The sequence below is a fragment of the Felis catus genome, chromosome C1 (genome assembly GCF_018350175.1).
Source record: "Felis catus isolate Fca126 chromosome C1, F.catus_Fca126_mat1.0, whole genome shotgun sequence".
In the NCBI taxonomy this organism is placed as follows: Eukaryota; Metazoa; Chordata; class Mammalia; order Carnivora; family Felidae; genus Felis; species Felis catus.
Window position 1 is genome coordinate 99,008,779 of NC_058375.1, and position 20,159 is coordinate 99,028,937.

Here is a 20,159-nt window from a genome sequence, read left to right on the forward strand (position 1 = left end):
TATAACACTGGAAAACACACACACACACACACACACACACACACACACACACACACGTACATACACATATACATATATACAGTATATATACACATATATAAATATTGGTCATTTTAATGTTTTATTTTTTAGCAAGTAGTTAACTTTGAATGTAAAATAACTTCCTAATTGAATGGAAATCACACCGATCTCTGACTTGGAGGTCCACGTCTGAGGAGAAGTTGGTATTCAAATCATGCAGCCCTAACAGGGCTCTCCAGTCAATGTGACGGTACAATACCCAACATGTAGGCGGTATATCAAGTAAGAAATTCAGATTTCTGCAGGATGGGCAAGACACAAACCCACACATTGCAGCTCACTTTCTCTTATTTTCTCTCTTTTTCTCTTCTCTTCGCATTGGGCTTTTGGGATACAAAATGGATAGAAAAGCAAACACAGGCCAGGTGGGCCCAAGATGGGAAGTGCTGGATGTGCCATGGGGCTGCCCTGATAAGAGCTTTCAGAGGAGGTTCAAAGCCCTCGGGGCCTGCTTCCTGAAGTCAAGTTTATGGGGGTTAGAGAGAATCAGGAGATATATTTCTGTCTCTCTCAGTCCTCTTCACAGTGAATACAAACCACCTGTGAACAAACCCCCAGTTATGAGAGCTCTCCCTTCACCTGTGGGAGCAGCCCGTTCCTTGGGTATACACGGTGGAGAGCTGATACCTTTTTCTAAAATGTGTTGTAAAGGTGAGTATCTACCTGGGAGCATAGTATATGAAAAAGAGCAGATTCTGGAGACTCGGGTCAGATCTAATCTGTACTACTTACTAACTGATTTAGTACATTGCTCGATCCTTCTGGGACTTTCTCCTTCTCTGTAAAATAGGGCAAGGAATTTTCTTCTCTAGCTGCTTCAGTGGGTTGATCTTAGAAACAAGTGAGGTACATTTAGGTATAAGAAATCCTTTTGTGCCATATACTATCCTACACCGGTGGGTGGCAGCCGCCGGCCCACAAGTCAGATCCACCCCACTGTTTGTTTCTGTATGACCCACAAACTAAGGGTGGTTTTTATGTTGTCAAATGGTTGAGAAGAAGAAGAATATTTTATGATGTGAAAATCATACACGATTCAAACTTCAGTGTCCATACAGATGAGCATAAGTGCGTATTATCATGGCTACTTTAACACTATGGTGTCAAAAGTGGAGTATGGCCCCCCAAACCCAAAATATCTACTATCTGGCCCTTTACAGGAAGAGTTTGCCAACTCCTGCTGTACACAATTCAAGGGATTATTCTCTTTTTATGAAATGGATGCACCTTTATTTACAAGCAACCTGTCCCATCCATTGTTCAATGGGGAGAGCTGACCCTCTCCTAGCCATAAAGTTGGGCGTGCCTGGTAGCTCCATATCATCAGGAGAAGTGATGTAATGTATAGGGCAGGCTGCAAGACCCTAAAGATACCATAGTCACGGGAGCAGATCCTCCATTGTAGGTCTTCTTCAATTCACTCCTATGGTCTTGGATGAGGAGAGGGGGAAAAGTCTTGCTTAGAGGTGACTCTACAGGATACGATGACATCAGTGGGAGTGGACGGTGCAACATGACATCCCTACTCAGGAGGGCCCTGGAGGACAATCAGGAAAGAAAATCACGCCAGAAGGCAGAACTTCAAGAGGGACACTCCTCTTAGAAGGAGACATGGCTTGAGGTCAGGGTCTATTCTATTTCATAAGCAGTAGCCAGTAATATGGTTGGATGGTCAGGGACTTGGAAGGCACAAGATGGGAGGGTTGATAGCAAGAAGGTTTGGAGGAGTCCATGGTAAATCCCTGAGAATGGTCTAGAAGGGTGGCGCTGTCAGTGTTCCATGTAAATGTTTATCCAAAAGTCCCTTCCAAAGAGGAAGATTTTAATCAGGTGGTCAAAATTACTTGCTCTGCAAGTTAGTCAACCTCCTCCCCCAGTTACCCGGGCTTATTCAACAGGCTCATGAATAACCAGTACTGGCTATGATGGTAGAATCAGAAATATTCCTAGGCTTAATATCGTGGACTGCCTGCCCTCCTGTCCTGCTGCTGGCTTTTGCCACTTCAGAGTGCCCAACTTGCCCTCAGTGTTCACCAATATGGGGTCCAAATATGGTACCGTATTCCCCAAAAGCCTAGCCAACACACCCCTGTTCCCCCCTGGTAACCTTGGACTCCCGCATTCAAGTGGGGAGGCAGAAATTTGTCCTCTCTAGAGTAGATATATGCTCTTGAGTTCAGAATTGTTTTCCCTGTCCACCATGATTCTGCCCCCCTTGTTATCTGTAGAAACAAAGATGCCAGACATTCTTCCATGGAATCCTACAGAGCACTGGTTCTGAGCAAGAAACTTGCTGTTCTTTGAAAAAGTAAAGCAGAGACTCACAGGATTTATTCCCCATTTCCCAGAAGCAGCTGGCCTTACAGAATAGTAATGACAACTAACATTTATAGATCTTCTTTGACTTATGTCCCAATAAACTCATCGTGAGTTGAAAATACCGTAAGTCAAAACTGCATTTAACACACCTAACCTACCAAACATCACAGCTTAGCCTAGCCTACCTTAAACATGCTCAGAACACTTATACTAGTCTGCACTTGGGCAAAATCATCTAACACAGCTTATTTTATGGTAAAGTTTTACATCTCTCATGCAATTTATTGACTACTGTACGAAAGTGAGAAACAGAAGGGCTGTGTGGGACAGAATGGTGTCAGCGTATTGGTTGTTCACCCTCATGATCGCGTAGATGACTGGGAGCTGCCACGACTCAGCATCATGAGACAGGATCGTACCACATGTCCTTAGGCCAGGAAAAGATCACAATTCAAATTTCAAAATACGGTTTCTACTTTTGCACCATTGTAAAGTCAAAAAATTGTTAGGTTGAACCATCATAAATCAGGGACCGCCTGGACATACCAGGCACTGTTCTAAGCACCTCACATATGCCAACCCATTTAACTCTTACAACAGCCCTTTGAGGTAATCACATCATCATACTAGTGTCTAAGAATGGTGAATAAATTGCTTCTGGTCACCTGGTTAGTAAGGGGGACACTGCGATTTGAATCCAGACAATGTAGCTACAGAGCCTGTGCCTGTAAACACTGGTATACACAGCCTATAACAGAAGTGCGGAACAGTCCATCAAAGACTCAGTTATGGAGCCTTCCTGGAAACTAAAGCAGGTGAGGTTACAGTGTGGCATTGGGAGTTAAAGTTTATTCCCTGAATTCGCAGCCAATATATGGTGCCATTTCAGCCATGGCGAGGATAAACCTATCTGGGAATCAAGAAGGTAGAAGCAGGAGTTATGCCTCACTACCATTTGTAAAATTCCGCTTATGTTCCCGATAACTTCAGGCTCCACTGATGTAGAGAACTTCGCATCCAAAGAAAGAACAGTCTGGGGGGGGGGGGGGGGGAAGCAATAGTCCCACTGAATTAGAAGCTGAGACTGTCACCTAGCCATTTTAAGCTCCTCTTGCCAATGGTGAACAGGCAGGAAAGGGAGCTCTGCTGTACGTCAAGGTGCTTGAGCCCAGCTGTTTAAGGGGAACGTATCAGTGTTCATTTGGCTTTAAATAGCAACTATAGCAATACTTAAAAGTGATCTAAATCATAACAACCTAAATCATGGGAAGGCTGGTGGAAGTCATCCCAGGGTGGATTCAGCTGCTCAACAATGTCATCTGAGCACCAGGCTCTTTCCAGCCTCCCACTTCTCCTTCCTCAGCTGCTTGGCAATGTCTCCCCGCATGGCGCCAAGATGGCTGCCACGCAGCCTGGAGGGAGGAAATGAGTGAGGCAAAGGACCAAACAGGAGTAGGCCGAGCACAGAGGATTTTTAGGGGCTGTGAAAATACTCTGTACGATTCTATCATGGTGGGTGCATGTCTTCTACATTTGCCCAGAGCCATAGAATGTACAACCCTAGGAATGAGCCCTAAGGTAAACTATGGACTTTGGATGATAAGGGTGTGTCAGTGTAGGGTCATCCAGTGTGACAAATGCCCCACTCTAGTGGAGGTGTCCATAACTGGAGAAGCTATGCAGTTGTGGAGGTCCAGGGTGTATGGGGAATCTTTGTATCTTCCTCTTAATTTTTCTGTAAACCTAAAACTGCTCTTAAAAAAAAAAAAAAAAAAGTCTTAAAAAAAAAAAATCCCCAAACCAAGGGATATCAGAGAATGTATTTTTCATCCGGCCCCAGAGGTTTCTAGGCCAGCAGTGCTGTGTGGCAGCGTCATGGTCCAGTGCTGTGTGGGGTACTGGCCCAGGCGCCCCCATTCAGCTGTGCAGGTGTTCCTGCTGGCTGTGGCTCCCACTTACCACCTCCACTCGTTCCTGGTCATTTCTGACCCCGATTCTCCAGCTTCCCCAGTGAGTCCGGGAGCCCCCAGTACCTCTTTAGTGCATCTGTTTTTTTGTTTTATTTTGTTTTGTTTTTTTCTGCTTCTGTCTGCAAGAACTGATTTCTGTTGTGTGTAGCTAAGAAGTCTGAATGATAACACAGCTGTAAAAGGACGTCTTAAGAAGAGTCCTCGTGGGGCGCCTGGGTGGCTCAGTCGGTTGAGCGGCCGACTTCGGCTCAGGTCATGATCTCACGGTCCGTGAGTTCGAGCCCCGCGTCAGGCTCTGTGCTGACCGCTCAGAGCCTGGAGCCTGTTTCAGATTCTGTGTCTCCCTCTCTCTCTGACCCTCCCCCGTTCATGCTGTGTCTCTCTCTGTCTCAAAAATAAATAAACGTTAAAAAAAAAAAAAAGAAGAGTCCTCGTTACAGCCCTACAAAGGAGGTATTACTGTGCTCTCTATGCTTTGCAGATAAGAAAGCTGGTTTGGAGACTGGTCACACTTGGTACAAATGGTAAATGACCTGGGTCTGCCTGACTGAAAAGGCCTGGAGTCTCCCCGGTGTCCAAGACCATTATTTTCATTTCCTTTTGCGATGGAAGGGTCAACAACAGGTCTTACTCTACAAACCTTCATCACGCTGCTCAGCCATAATTGAGGTTAATATCAAAAGCATCTTATCCTGGAGTCTCTCCAAAGGATTTTGTTCTGGGAGGGCCATAAGGACATTGGTCACTGGCTAACGTGGAGCGAGGTCAGCGGCAGACACTGAGTGTGGCCGCAGGCAACGTGCTCATTTTAACGGACTTCACCTGCCTTGCCCTGCACTCATTTATGAAGCTTATCCACCCACACACCCTGTAAAAGAGACTTTCCACCTCCATCCGCCCCTGTCGCCAAAGAAGACACAGTGAATACTAATTGCCACGGCTGATGAACGATGGACAACTTGCCCAAAGGCCACCAATTTATAGACAGACCAGCTTGTGCAGCCCATCTTGAAAAGATGGGCCTTTCACATAGCTCTCCTAGGAATTAGGACTCGGGAAACTGGAAGGCTGAGTGGGTTAGCAGTCGAGCAGAAGGTGAAGGGTGCTTGATGTCCAACGGGTTAGAAAATCACACAAAAGCCGATATTCCGAGGAGGCAGAGCCTGTGCTCTAGACAACAGAGGACAGGGAGGTTGGTTGGTGGAGAGATGACAAGAGCAGACAGGCAGAGAGACCCACAGAAACTCTGAGAGAGAACAAGGAAGGGGAGAGGGGGGGAAGCAGAGATGCCAAGGGAGACCTGGCCCTGGGCTTCCGGGACTTTCTGAATTTGCCTGGAAACCTTGCTGGAGCTCTGTTGCTCACGATCACAGGATCCTGTTCGAAACGTCCATTCTCGTTCACTTTTAAAAAGGAAGCTTGCAAACCGATTTGTCTTTTGTCATTTTGGTCTTACCCCGTTCTTCCTCCCGTGACGTAACTAATGGTTCCGAAGGCTGGAACCATGAGAGAAGGGAAATGGCAGCAAGGTGTTGGGATACTCGACCGACCTCAGAACTGGACTCTGAAGGGAAGAACCTGATTATGTGGTGCTGAGACTGGGGCTTTTAAAACCCCTCTGCTCCCCTTTGTGCATAAAGGCAGAATTAATTGGGAGTATTTTTCATTTTATATGTTCTAGGAGAAGCGGAATGGAATTCTTTTCTCTCTTCCCATTTCATGACTGTCAACGAAACACATAGGTCCATTTCCTTATAAAAGGTATCTTTTTTTTCTTCTGATTCAACAGCCTGCTCTACTTAGCCTGGGGTGTTCTAAACACACACACCGGGATCCTATCTCTGTGATGCCAAGCAGGTGGCTTGATTGAGAAAAGGCAGAGTGCACAGTCATTTTGCTATCAGTTACCTGAAAGACTAACATGTTCCTCTTTCACGTGAATTTGCTTCAGACCAAAAGTGTCAGCTAACAAAGACTGAGGGCCTCTCTCCTTTTCTGAGCCCACGATAATGATCCCCTGGGACAGCTCCGGAGGGGACAGAGACGCGGAGGGTAGTTTCATCTTGAGCTGTGTGGCTTTCAAAGCTTCTTCAACCAGTCTACAGACACGGGTCTCCTGGGCTCCTCCCTGTTTCCATCCCCACTTATATGCTATTGTCATACTTTGCCTCCCATAGCACAGAGTTAGCAAAGAAGGAAATGTGGTGCAGTGCTTAAGCCCATGGACTCTGGACACAGACTTCTAGGGTGAAAATCTTGCCTGTCTCAGGGCACTGGGGTGGCTCAGTCGGTTGAGTGTCCAACCTCGGCTCTGGTTGAACCGTTGATCTCACAGTTCATGAGTTTGAGCCCCGAGTTAGGCTCTGGGCTGACAGCTCAGAGCCTGGAGCCTGCTTAGGATCCTGTTGTCTCCCTCTCAATCTCTCTCTCTCTCTCTCTCTCTCTCTCTCTCTCTCTCTCTCTCGCTCCTCCTCTCTGCTCTCAAAAATAAAACATTAAACAGATTAAAACAAAAAATCTTGCCTGAGCTAGCGTTTGGCTCAGACCTGTGACTTCTTCAGATGCAGCCCTACCAAACTCGGCCACTTACAAATAGATAGATCTCTCCAAACCTCAGTCTCTTCACCTGTAAGATGTGGATGATATTATTAGTTTCTATTGCTAGAGAAAGTTGACATTTGTAAAGGGTTCAGGATAGTGCCTAGTACATAGTGCACCATGTAAGTGTTTGCTAAATCAATACACAAACCTGCTCCAAGGAAAGGAGACTCCTCCCCAACAGAATAGCCAGGCCGGCAGAATCAGAGCTTGGCTTCAAAAGAACTGAATTGTGTTTCTTATTATAAAGGGATTTTTTTCCCCCTTGCAGGAAATTTCCATTTGCTAATTAATCTTCACTAAGCTAGTGACTATTCTAAAGTAAGAGAGTGTTTCACATTATAGGTAACTTGTTTTTAGAAAAAAAGGAAATTAAATACAGAAATGCACCATTTAGGTCAAGGGTAATTAATTGGCAATTTAGTGCATAGAAATCAGCAACAAGGCCAAAAAATGGAGCGCTTGAGAGAGTTGTGTCAAAACACCTGGGCAGAATCCCAGCTCTGCAACCTTTTAGCTGACCTTGGGCAAGGCCCTCTCTCTCCTAGAGCTTCAGTGTCTGCAAAATGGGGACAGTTTTACCCAACCCACTGGGTGGCCCTGAGGATGAAGTAAGAAACACAGCACAGGGCAAGCCACAGTGGGTGGCACTTTGTGACTCAGTGGTGTTTGGGTTTAGATTTGAAAACAGTTTCTACCAAGCTGAGATGCACAACCCTTCAGGGTCCGGCCCGGGACCTATGACTTCTTTAGACACAGCCCTACCAAGCTGGGCCATCTCATTCCCCAGCCACAATCGACTGATGAGATGAGCAGCTCAGGAAGACTGTAAGGGGGAGACACGCTGACAAGTGATAAAAGAGACAGGGCTAAAAGATACAGTAAATACACAAAGAAGGAGGAGATGGCACATTTTATAAAAATGAGACAAAACAATTCCAAAGTGTAGTAGTCTGGGGTTTTTAGTGTAGGCAAAAATCGCTTTCTAGACCTGTGTCACCTCTGAGGGGCTCCACTGCACCACAGCCCGCTGTGCTGACTGACAGTACATTGTCTCCAGCCTGTAGGTGTACCCAAAGATACAGAAAGGGGATCTCTGAAAGATCCCATGAGGGCTGAATGAGCCCGCACCCCAGGGCAAAGAACCCGGAGGAGGGAATCGCCATATTGTCTCAGGCTATTTGAAAACGAACTTCAAGAAGATCAGGAAAGAGGCTGCTTGACGTCCCGGCACCTCACTACAGGATCTTAAAGACTTGAAAGGCCTGATACGCTTCCACTAATTGCAGAGGAGAAGAATCACTCGGAGCCTCATTAAGGGGTCCTCCTCTCTGCTGGACAGGAAATGATTTCCCCTTGAAGAGGAAAAGAAGGCCCGTAACAGAAAGAATGAGCTGAGAAGTTGGGAATCATCAGACCACGGGGCAGGTCGCTGGGTGAGACACACGGCTCGGGAGGCAGGCAGCCCCTTATCACAGGTGGCTCAGTGCTCTGCTGCTGGAGCCAGATGCCTGGGTTGAATCCCAGCTCTGACTCTTACTGTTTACATGACCTCTGGCTTGATCTGACTGAACCTCTTCTGTGTAAAATAAACACCTTACTACATTGATGGGAAAACCATTGCATTAATACACACGAGGCACTGGAAAGACGCCTCGCACACTGCAACCAGTTGGCCAGTGTTAGCTTTTGTCAAACACATCCCTCACATACGTTTTACTTTCCTGTACTTCTAGAAATGGGTGATTGGGTTACCTCAACTCTGCTTATCAAAAACCATGTTGTGATGAACACCTTCAAACCTTCACTAAATATGCATTTATTGGGTGCCTAATATGCGCCGAGCAATATTTCCTTTTGGTCACGTGCAAGAGTCTCCCAGAGACATACCCCCAGAAATGGGCTGCTTACCTGAACGTTGATCGCCTGCTCACGAGCTTACATGTATGCTCACAGCACACGAGGGCTTTAGTTTCCTCACACTTCTGTCAATACTCAACGTCACCAGACTTTTACTTTTTGCCAATCTGACAGGTGAAAAGTTGTATCTTGAATTTCATTTCTGTGTAAAGTGAGATTGAGTGTGTCTTCATACACTTGTTGGCTATTCCAGTGTCCTCTTCAGAAAATTGTCTATACTTATATTTTGCCCATTTTCCTATTGGTTTTTCCGTTTTTAGTGTTGTTGCTGATTTGAAGTTGTTTCTGGTCTATTTTAGGTATGTAGCACTCGCCGCTGTTGCACATTGGAAGTATCTTCTCCCAATTTATCACTTTTTAATTACCTTTGTTTAGATTTTCTTTATTGAACAGAAATCCTGTGGTGCACTGAAGGTACCAAAGTCAGCTCAACTCCTGGCTCTATTGACCTAACCCTCCATATCTATGGCCAGTCAGAAAAAAAAAGCAGCAAACCTATTTCTGGACATAAATGCTATTTATCTCAGTCTTGACTGTGCTTTTCACACTCAATGACCAGCATTCAATCAAAAATTATAAGACATACAAATATCAAAAGATAAAAACATTATCAAGACAAAGCAACTTTGATCCTGACTCAGCGATGACCCAAATGTTCAAACTATCAGGCAGGGATCCTGAATAACTATTATTAGTATGCTTAAGGATCTAGTGGAAAAGGAAGACCAGAAGCAGGAGGGAATTTCAGCAGGGTAGAAATGATAATAAAGAGTCAAAAGTCACACACATTGTCTTTCTTCTTTTGGTTATTTCCTTCAATTGTTAAGACCTTTTCTTATGTTTATTTTTCCCCTCTCTCAATATTTTTGCTCATTTTGGTTCTCTCTTGATTTGTGTTGGTAGCACGGCAAGTTGTCAACCTCCCTTCCACTTCCTTGGCATCCCTAGGGCTGAGATTGAGAGATGAAACAAAGTTTACCATCTTGTCAGGAATTGGAAACCTCCCCCCAAGCCTCAGCTGTGATCTTCAAGCAGTGGGTGCTTAAAGAAAAGTAGTTTCAGTGAAAATATCAAGAAATTGCCCCAGAGGTTAGTTAAATGGAAGATCTCCTTGACTTTATGAAAAGGGTTAATTTGTTTTTTTGTGTAAGTAGAACATCTCATTCTCTGATAGGGCCGCAAAATGGAATATTGCCTACATTTAGAATAATGATACTAATAGGCAGTCAAATTAGAAAAACGAAACAAAATAAAAACAGCTCATCATCCAATGATTATTTGTCCTACAATTAGGTCCATTTTTTTTCCCTCTCAGTAATATCAAAGTTGGACACTTATTATGTTCACAGCCATGTACCCTGAAATATACCCAGATTCAGATCAGATATTGTAATATTTACTGAGCTTTGGTTCTACTCCAGTTTTTACATAGCTCTTATTTCCCTTCATTCATTCACTCATGATTTTGATATCCTAGATTAACTCTTGATATATTGTAACTGCAAGATAGGCATTATTTGTCGCTAAAGAAAGACTGCCAAAGGAAATGAAGGGTTGTGCACACTGGCCAGTTCTTCTCCATCTTGTTTCATCACTGGAAATCAAGAAAATTGGATCCATTGGAGACATCTTCCTCCAGGCTATTTATCCATCAGGTACTGAAGGCACAGTGCCATCAGCCTCTGAGTTTTTAAGGACTTTCAGAAATGCTTGAGACCTGAAAAAAAAATGGTCTCTCCAATACCAAAAGAAAATTTTGTTTGATATGCTACAGGATGGGGTAATGGGACTCCAAAAGAAAAGTGCTTAGAACCTTTGCAAATCCTAAGCCAGCCTTGAACCTTTGTAGGAATGATCTCCCACCTACTTTTTTGTTTGTCTACTTTGTTCTTTGTTTTGGTGAGTTGAGAGCGTTGGCTGATAGAGTACAATGGAGAATACTAGGGAATTCGAATGTTTAATGCTGAAAGCTATAGTGGAGACCATCTATCCAGAGTTTCAAACTGTGCCTCAGAAGCAAAGGGATGGTTGAGGCAGGGGGCTTTGGTCACCCTGCTCTTGTTTGTACCCCCCTCTATTTCCATTCTTCGTTCTTACTGCTATCAGAGTAGCTCCCTCTTAGATGTGTTTAACGTATTGAGATTCCCTGTAAAGCTTGTTTGGAAATGGAGTTCACTGCATATACTGTTAAAAATCATGGACCCATCGGACTTCATCATTTTACTAATGAATGCCCTGCAGCTCAGAGAATTTACATAAGTTCCCCAAGTTTCCCAACCAGCTATTAAAGCCAGGTTTCCTGAATCCTGGTTCAGGACTGTTTCTTTAGGTAGAGCAAGTTTGTTCCCAGATCTGACCTGATCTGAGAAGGTGTTACTGCTGTCTTGGGAGGCAGGTGGGGTTTGCTAGAGCCCTTGTGAGATGGTTCTATCACCCTTCCAGTACTGTCTTTCAGGCCTAGGTTACATCCTGGACATTTTATCTCATTTTTAGTACATGGGTTATTCTCCAGCTTCCACCCTTTAAGAGAAAATTCCCATTTCCCCATGGAAGAAAATCAAAACAAAGACTTACAACTCACCAGAAATCTAAGAAGGAAAAATACAACAAAAGCAGAAAACGTAAAAAAAAGAGTAAAGGAGTGCATCTATAATGGTGAAGTACCACTAGAAGCCAAGTAAAGTTTTATTAGTCACCCCAAATGCTAGTACGGTGGCCACTAGGCACCTGTGGCTATGGAGCACTTGAACCAAGGCTGGGCCAACGTGAGATGCACTGGAGGTGTAACACACACCCCAGAATCATGACTTACTATGAAAACATTCAAAACGAAGGTACAAATCCCTCAATAATTATCTTATTGTTTCATGTTGAAATAATATTTTGGATGTATTAAACTATCATTAAGTTTAATTTCACTTGTTCTTTTGCTTTTTTAAGGCGGCCACAGGAAAAATTGAAATTGCATATTTAAATATAACCCTTACGTCATATTTCCATCGCACCGCCCTGCTCTGAAAATACTGAACACCTGCCCATTGCAACTGAGCTGAGAAGGCTGGGGTTCTTTCTAGAAGTGCCTTCCTCCCTGCTGGCCTGAGACTAGGGTCTCCTTCAAAGAGCAGCTCCAGGCTCCCGACTCAGGCTCTGAATGCAGAACAGCCTATAACCCCCAGCAGCGAATTTCTCCCTCACCGAGGTACGGGACACTGGGTCTGCTAAGATCAGAAACGTGAAAACATGTCGCTCAGCCCTTTGCTGACCAGAAATCTCTGGGTGTTTTATTTTCTGACATCTCTAAAACAAATCTTTAATCAGATAAATCTTTATTTCAGCTTAGCTTCCCTAGAGGGGCCTTTCAAAAGAGATGCCTGATGGAAAACAAAACTGCAGTTGTGTTTTTGGGTTATGATTCACTTGCTCCTCCTTATAAAAACAAAATTTTTGTCTATGTGGTTCTACCACTTAGAACCGAAGTTTGATTAGCATTGAAAATTGCTAGAGCCCTGAAGAATAAAAAATGTATAAAGAACATGTTGAGTTCCAAAAACAAACCCCAAACCCAGCAAATAGAGCACCTGTTTTTTTTTCTTAAAGAAGCAGTCCAATAGAAGTTCAAAGTTGAAATGGACCCGTGGTAGGCTGAGTGATGGCCCTCAAAGACGCCATCCACACCCTAATCCCTGCAACCTGTGAATGCTGCCTTATATCAAAAGAGAGACCTTGTAGATGTGATTAAATTAGGGATCCTGATAGAGAAAGATTATCTGTGATATAGGAAGAGGACCCTGGGTAATCCAGGTGGGCCATAAACGTAATCACATGAGTCCTTACAAGAGGGAGGGAGAGGGAGACTTGACCACAGAAAAGGTAACATGAACAGGAAGCAGAGATTGGAATGATGTATCACAAGCCAAGTATTGCGGCAGCCACTGGGAGCCGAAAGGGGCTGGGAACAGATTCTCCCCTGGAGCCTCCAAGGAGGCTGCTGACACCTTGAGTTTAGCCCCATAGATTCTTTCAGGCTTCTGGCTTCTAGGACTCAAGAGAGTAAATTGCTGTTGCCTTTCAGCCACTATACTTGTGACAGTTTGTTATAGCACCAATGGGAAATTAAAACAGGACTCCTGGGGCACCCGTGTGGCTCAGTCAGTTGAGCGTCTGACTTCAGCTCAAGTCATGAACTCATGGTTCATGAGTTCGAGCCCCATGTCAGGCTCTGTGCTGACAGCTCAGAGCCTGGAGCCTGCTTTGGATTCTGTGTCTCCCTCTCTCTCTTTGCCCCTCCTCTGTTTGCTATCTCTCTCTCTCTAAAAAAAAAATAAATAAACATTAACAAAAAACGGCTCCATGACTTCACAAAATTAACGTAGAGGTTGAATATTTTTTCCTTTCAATCACATTCAGTTTGATAGGCTTAATACCTGGAAAATAGAAATCTCTAAGGTAAAGGTTTTGGGAGAACGCAAATCAAAGGGCAAATGCTCCAAGGGGCATTTTGTCCCTCGTCTTCTCTCACCCCATTTCCCCAGCCTGGGGTTCCCCATCCCTTGCTCTCCCCCTCCCAATACCTTCCACCCCCCCAGTTCAGGGAACCATCTGAATGCAACCTCAGAGTTAACTTTTATGTCTGACTTGCCAAACCTCCATAGCCTTAACAAAAACATTCCGATTTTCCTTGTCAAGCCATGTATGATAGCTAATAAATATAACTAACTGTCAGCTCATGGTTTGTTATAGCTATCAGTTCTTTTATTCAACAAATACTTACTGAGTGCCCACTTTGTCCGAGGCACTGTGCTAGACCCTCGTGGAACAACAGGGTACAAGGCACATGTACTCCCTGCCTTTACTTACAGATTAGTAAAGAACATGGGTTGAAGCAAGTAAATACAGAAATGCATTAAATTACCGCCTGTGGTCAAATGCTGTGATGCAGGCAGAGTGCAGCGGCAGGGAATAGCAGAGCCGGCCTCTCTTAGCCAGTGGCTCAGGACCTCACCTCACCTGGTTAAGAGCATCCCGCAGAGAGATGGCACTCGAGGACCCAGGTGGGGCGGGAGCTTAGTGTGTTCCAGAAACAGAAAGAAAACCCCTCTGGGCAGAACACACAGTGGGAGGAGAGGCAGGTTAGAGAGGCAGGGAGGGGGGTGATGACCTAGGGATTCATGGGTAATGGTAGAGTCCTTGTCGCCTTTTCTCCTAGTGAACAGCCTGGAAGTGAAAATGGCCTAGCTCAGAAATATGCCAACAGTATATACCAACAGTCAAAGTTTTACCAGGAAGGACATGCTCCTTTAGATTTATCAGCATGTCCTTTACACAAGCATTTGAACACATTATCAGTTAACACTTTGGTGGGAATTAGCTTTCTGGACCGCTTTCCTGCATCCAGCATTTCTTCCAGCCCCTCTGGTGCTGGAGGGTCCCCATCTGGGGTGCAGTGTATGCCCTGGGTATCGAGGGTAGGAAGGAGACCCTGGCCCTGCCCTTATGGAGCACAGTGGCGGTAAAGCACGACGAGGTGAAATGGCAGAGAGCAAATGCGAGTGGCTCCAGAAGTCCCCAGACCAACCTGGGAGAAGGAAGAAGGCTTCAGGGAGGAGTGGCTCTGGAGCCAGGAACTGAAGGATGAATGGGGGTTGGTCAAGTTGGGGTGTGTATGGGGGGGGGGGGACCGAGGAGGCACATTCCAGGCAGAGGGAGGCCCCTGGAATTAGCACCCCAGAGGAGCTGGGAGAAGTCTAGTGTGCCAGAATGAAAGAAAGAGGCCTGGAGGGGTAACTCTCAAGACAGCGCAGGGTCTGAAAGGCCCTGGTTAATGGATAGGGACTCCCTACTAAGAAAAAAAGAGGCTATTAGCAGGGGAGTGAGCGTGCTACGGGGGACCCCATCAAGATAAAAAGCTTCTGCACTGCAAAGGAAACAATCAACAAAACTAAAAGGCAACCGACAGAATGGGAGAAGATATTTGCAAATGACATACCAGATAAAGGGTTAGTATCCAAAGTCTATAAAGAGCTTACCGAAGTCAACACCCAAAAAACAAATAATCCAGTGAAGAAACGGGCAGAGACATGAATAGACACTTTTCCAAAGAAGACATCCAGATGACCAACAGACACATGAAAAGATGCTCAACGTCACTCATCATCAGGGAAATAGAAATCAAAACCACACTGAGATACCACCTCACACCAGTCAGAGTGGCTAAAATTAACAGCTCTGGAGACAACAGATGCTGGCGAGAATGTGGAGAATGGGAACCCTCTTGCACTGTTGGTGGAAATGCAAACTGGTGCAGCCACTCTGGAAAACAGTATGGAGGTTCCTCAGTAAATTAAAAATAAAACTACCCTCTGACCCAGCAATAGCACTACTAGGAATTTATCCAAAGGATACAGGAGTGCTGACACATAGGGGCACGTGTACCCCACTGTTTATAGCAGTGCTATCAACAATAGCCAAATTATGGAGATGTCTATCAACCGGAGATGTCTAAATGTCTATCAACTGATGAATGGATAAAGAAGGTGTGGTTTATATATACAATGGAATACTACTTGACAATGGGAAAGAATGAAATCCTGCCATTTGCAACAACGTGGATGGAACTGGAGGGTATTATGCTAAGTGAAATAAGTCCATGAGAGAAAGATAAATATCATACGTTTTCACTCATATGAGGAGCTTGAGAAACTTAACAGAAGACCATGGGGGAAGGGAAGGGGAAAATATAGTTTCAAACAGAGAGGGAAGGAGGCAAACCATAAGAGACTCTTAAATACAGAGAACAAACTGAGGGTTGATGGGGGGGTGGGGGGAGAGCAGACGAGAGGGGAAAATAGGTGATGGGCATTGAGGAAGGCACTTGTTGGGATGAGCACTGGGTGTTGTTTTCAAGCGATGAATCATGGGAATCTACTCCCGAAGCCAAGAGCACACTGTATACACTGTATGTTAGCCAACTTGACAATAAATTATATTAAAAAGAAGAGGAAGAAGGGGAGTGATAGGATCAGGTTTGTATACCAAAAAGATCACTCCTGGTTTGGTGTAGAATAAGATTGGAGGGAAACAAGAATGTGGGTGAGAGAATATGAAGGAGGTGATTATTGGTGTTCAGGCAAGAGATGACAGCGGCTTGGATGGTGATGATGAGGTGGTGATGAAGACTGCCTGATCACAAAGCCTGCTTAATCTTTGCATTTACACTTATTCACAATTTAGGTTAAACATCAAGTCTATATCAGTGATGTTGTCCATATGCTGGGTGTGAGTTTTGTTCCTTTGCCAAGAAGTAGAATATTATTTTGTATATATACATGAAGTTAATTTTAGTTCCAAGCTCCCATTCTTCTGGAAGCTGGAAATCTGATTTGAGGCCATTTGGGGGTCTTTCCACCTCCTTGATATTGATCTGAATTTGGGGAGGAAGGTACGCTGAGATCTTATACAAGGTGGGTGAACAGTCTGGTCTCCTTGTTCATGTTCTGCTGTGGAGTCTACTGATGTTTTTATGGTCCCATCACCCAGGCTTCTGCTGCACCCTCTTTGCTCCGTCTTGAAACTTTCTCAGGTCTTCTCTTCCCTACACCATGTCTAATCTGTTCTCCAAGGGTACAGAAAATATTCTGCTTCTTCCAAAACCATCTGGCTGTGGACAACACTCTGAGGCTGTTTCAACCCTGCTATATTAATATTCCGCGTCTCTCTCTTCTGCTCTAGAACCACACATGGTGTGCAGGACCAACAGTTTCTTGTTGGATCTTGGGAGACAGATTCAACAGATCTATAGTAGGAAAAAAAATGATTATATTTGATATTCATATACATCAAGGGTGAGGCTATAGGAATGACTCAGATTTTTTTTTTTTTTTGCATGAGAAACTGGGTCGTGCCTTTTTAATGAGACAATGTTGGAAGAGAAGCAGGTGTGGGGCAGTGGGCTGGAATCATGGGGTCACTTTAGTACATGAGGTGTTCGTAATAGTCAAGAAGAGATATTGAGGACGGGGTTGGTAATGGGGAGTCTGAAGCGTGGGAAAAGTCCAGGATGAAGAAAACACACATACACATTGAGTTTCTTTCACTGTAAAATAGATGGGAGTGGAAGCCATGGCACAGCGTGAGATCCCCCAGAAAAAGAGAGAGTGCACCAAAGTCTCAAGAAGAGAGTGTCTCTAGAAGGTGGGAGTGGCTAACAGCATTAAATGCCCACCACCAAGAGGTCAGGTAAGTGGAAAACTGGAAAGTATCCTTTGGATGTAAAAGTTACTAGTGCTCAGGGCACCTGGGTGGCTCTGTTGGTTGAGCATCTGACTCTTGATTTCGGCTCAGGTCTTGAGCCCAGGGTCATGGGATCGAGCCCTGTGTCAGGCTCTGTGATGAGTGTGGAGCCCGCTTGAGATTCTCTCTCTTGGGGGAATGTCTGGGTGGCTCAGTCGGTTAAGCAGCCAACTCTTGGTTTTGGCTCAAGTCGTGATCTCACAGAGCCTGCTTGGGATTCTCTCTCTCCCCCTCTCTCTGCTCCTCCCCTGCTCATTCTCTCTCTCTCTCTCTCTCTCTCTCTCTCTCTCTCTCTCTCTCAAAATACATAAATACACTTTATATAAGAAAGGATTCTCTCTCTCCCTCTCCCCCTCTCCCCCACTAGTACGCGCTCTCTCTCTCTCTCTCTCAAAAAAAAAGTTATTGTGTTCCCATTAAAAACAATTCCAGGGTATAGAAAAGGCAAAAGCCAAATTGGTGTGAAGAGATTACAGTGAACACCTGACGTAGTCACTAGATGCTTCAGAGGAGTCACGCTTTTGCAGGAGGACTAAATTAGCCCTGTAGGGAAGGCTGCCCCAAACCCACTCCAAAAAAGCTTCAAAATGTCCAGCCGATGCACAAACAGATTAACGGCCCGCTAGAATAAAATCTAATACGCTTGAACTAAGACAAACTCCAGTGCTCAATAACAAACATTCACAATTTCTAGAATTCAGTAAAAAACCACTATATAGGAGCAGCAGAAAATTGGGACCGATAATCAGGAAGAAGAAAAAAAAAATCAAGCAATGCCAACAAACCCACAATGGAAGAGACAACAGAACTGGCAGATTAGCAGACAAGGACTTCAAAAGTTATTATAAATATGCCCATGAGTCCAAAGGAAAACATACACGTAATGAGAAGTGGAAGATATAAAACATGAACATATAAACAATCATATCAGGATTTCTTTTTCAGAAAACTTCCCCACCCCCCCAAGCTGTAACTATCCCTGTAGCCCCTTTCTATAAAAGATGTTGTTTCATGTAAATTTCTACTTTCATTTCCGGTATGGAAGAATTTTAGAACTATCTTGGGGAACATACCGTATATAATGAAGGAAGTTTAAAGTGACCTTGCAGGTGCTGCGGAAGCCGGCAGACGGGCATGACTGTGACAGAGCTCCAGCGCACTTTTGCGCAGAGTTGACGTTGTTTGTGGAAAGTGTAGGACTTCCTGGTCCCTGAGCACAGAGCGGGTGGCTAGGGCAGAAAGGACCACCAGGTTGCACGCATCTCAGGTGTACTTGCCTCATGGCCTATCTGAACCTGAGGTCTAACAGTTCTGAGCCTATTACCGCAGAGCTCTTGGTAATTGCTGGCCGTATTATCTTTTTTCCTTGTTTGTTTTCCCTCCTTTTAACCATCCTTTGGGAGCTTTAAGGGCATTTTTTTTTTAAGGTATACCCTTAACATTAAAAGGGAGATTAACGAAAAGGAAAACATCAATGTTCAAGAGCTCATTTGAAATACTTGTGAGTCTTTATTGTGGTTATGCTGATTCTAGGTCAAATCAGGCAATTGAGGGGAAAGGGAGAAGGGCTGAATCTTCTCTCCTACCTCTGCATCCCCATCAAGGAGATGTGGGCCTCTCAGGAAGATATTCATCCCGGGGCACGTGGGTGGCTCAGTCAGTGAAGTGTCCGACTCTTGGTTTCGGCCCAGGTGGTCATCTCATGGTCCGTGGCATTGAGCCCTGCACTGGGCTCTGTGCTGACAGCGTGGAGCCTGCTTGGGATTCTCTCTCTCCCTCTCTCTCTGCCCCTCCCCTGCTCTCTCTCTCTCTGTGTCAAAAATAAGTAAACTTAAAAAAAAAAAAAAGATACTCATCCCGTAAACATTGCCATCAAAGCTGAAATTTCAAATCTTCAATTTTCAATCTCTCATGTTGTCAGCCTTTTCAAGTGTGTTCTACGGTAGAGAATGGATGGGGCCCACATTACTTTGGCTCATAGATCGCTCAGTTCCTAAAACGCGAGTATCAAAGCTTCAACTTTAAAATTCTAACTGGTTGGCCATATTTTTATTTCAAATCTTTAACTGAAAACTCATTTATTTCTGTACTGCCCCATGCCAGTAAGGGAATTAGAGATCGTGTTTTTAGCTATTCCCTGGATGAGGGAAAATAGAAACGGGGGGCTCAGTTGAGTGCACCAAGCTGTCACGCTTGTATCTGGTGCCAGCTGGTCACCTGTTGGCAGGGCCAGAAGAGAGCCCTGGGACTAAATCCATCCTGGCCTTCTACATCCAGCTTCAAATAGAACATCTCCATCAGAATGCCTCCTCCCTCTGCCAGCCACTCCACTGAAGAGGAAACCTCTCTGCTTAAGTGATGTCTAGTTATCAGCTTGTATTTTCATATCCCACAAATTAAAAACTAAATTAACTTTGAGGAAATATCTTTCCATTACGTGTTGTTCGAAGAGATACCCATCTCCTTGCAACAGAGCACGTTTTTATCTCACAAACGTGCAGCAGGAAAAAACAGGGATAAAAATAAAAAATAAGGGGCGCCTGGGCAGCTCAGTCGGTTAAGCATTTAACTCTTGGTTTCAGCTCAGGTCATGATCTCACAGTTTGTGGGATTGAGCCTTCGTCAGAAGCTTGCTTGGGATTCTCTCTCCCCCTCCCTTCCTCTCTCTGCCCTTCCCCCACTCTCTCGCATGCACACACTCTCTCTCAAAATAAATCTAAACTAAAAAAATAAAAACATAAACTCAAAACAACTCAGGTATCTTTATGCAGATATCTCTCTTATCATTTGTATTGGTTTATTTTATGCCATAAACATTTTGCTTCTAAAATCCTGCCTAGGGGCGCCTGGGTGGCGCAGTCGGTTAAGCGTCCGACTTCAGCCAGGTCACGATCTCACGGTCCGTGAGTTCGAGCCCTGCGTCAGGCTCTGGGCTGATGGCTCAGAGCCTGGAGCCTGTTTCTGATTCTGTGTCTCCCTCTC

General features: G+C 44.7%; 1 long non-coding RNA gene across 1 annotated transcript in view; it reads left to right on the plus strand.

Moving 5' to 3' along the window:
• The window catches only part of LOC123379014, a 30,905-nt gene extending 13,633 nt beyond the window's left edge, over positions 1 to 17,272 (plus strand). The window contains exons 3-4 of the long non-coding RNA XR_006582903.1: positions 11,829 to 12,087; positions 16,992 to 17,272. This is a non-coding gene — a long non-coding RNA (uncharacterized LOC123379014). The remainder of the gene's footprint in view (positions 1 to 11,828; positions 12,088 to 16,991) is intronic.
• Positions 17,273 to 20,159: the final 2,887 nt, after the last annotated feature.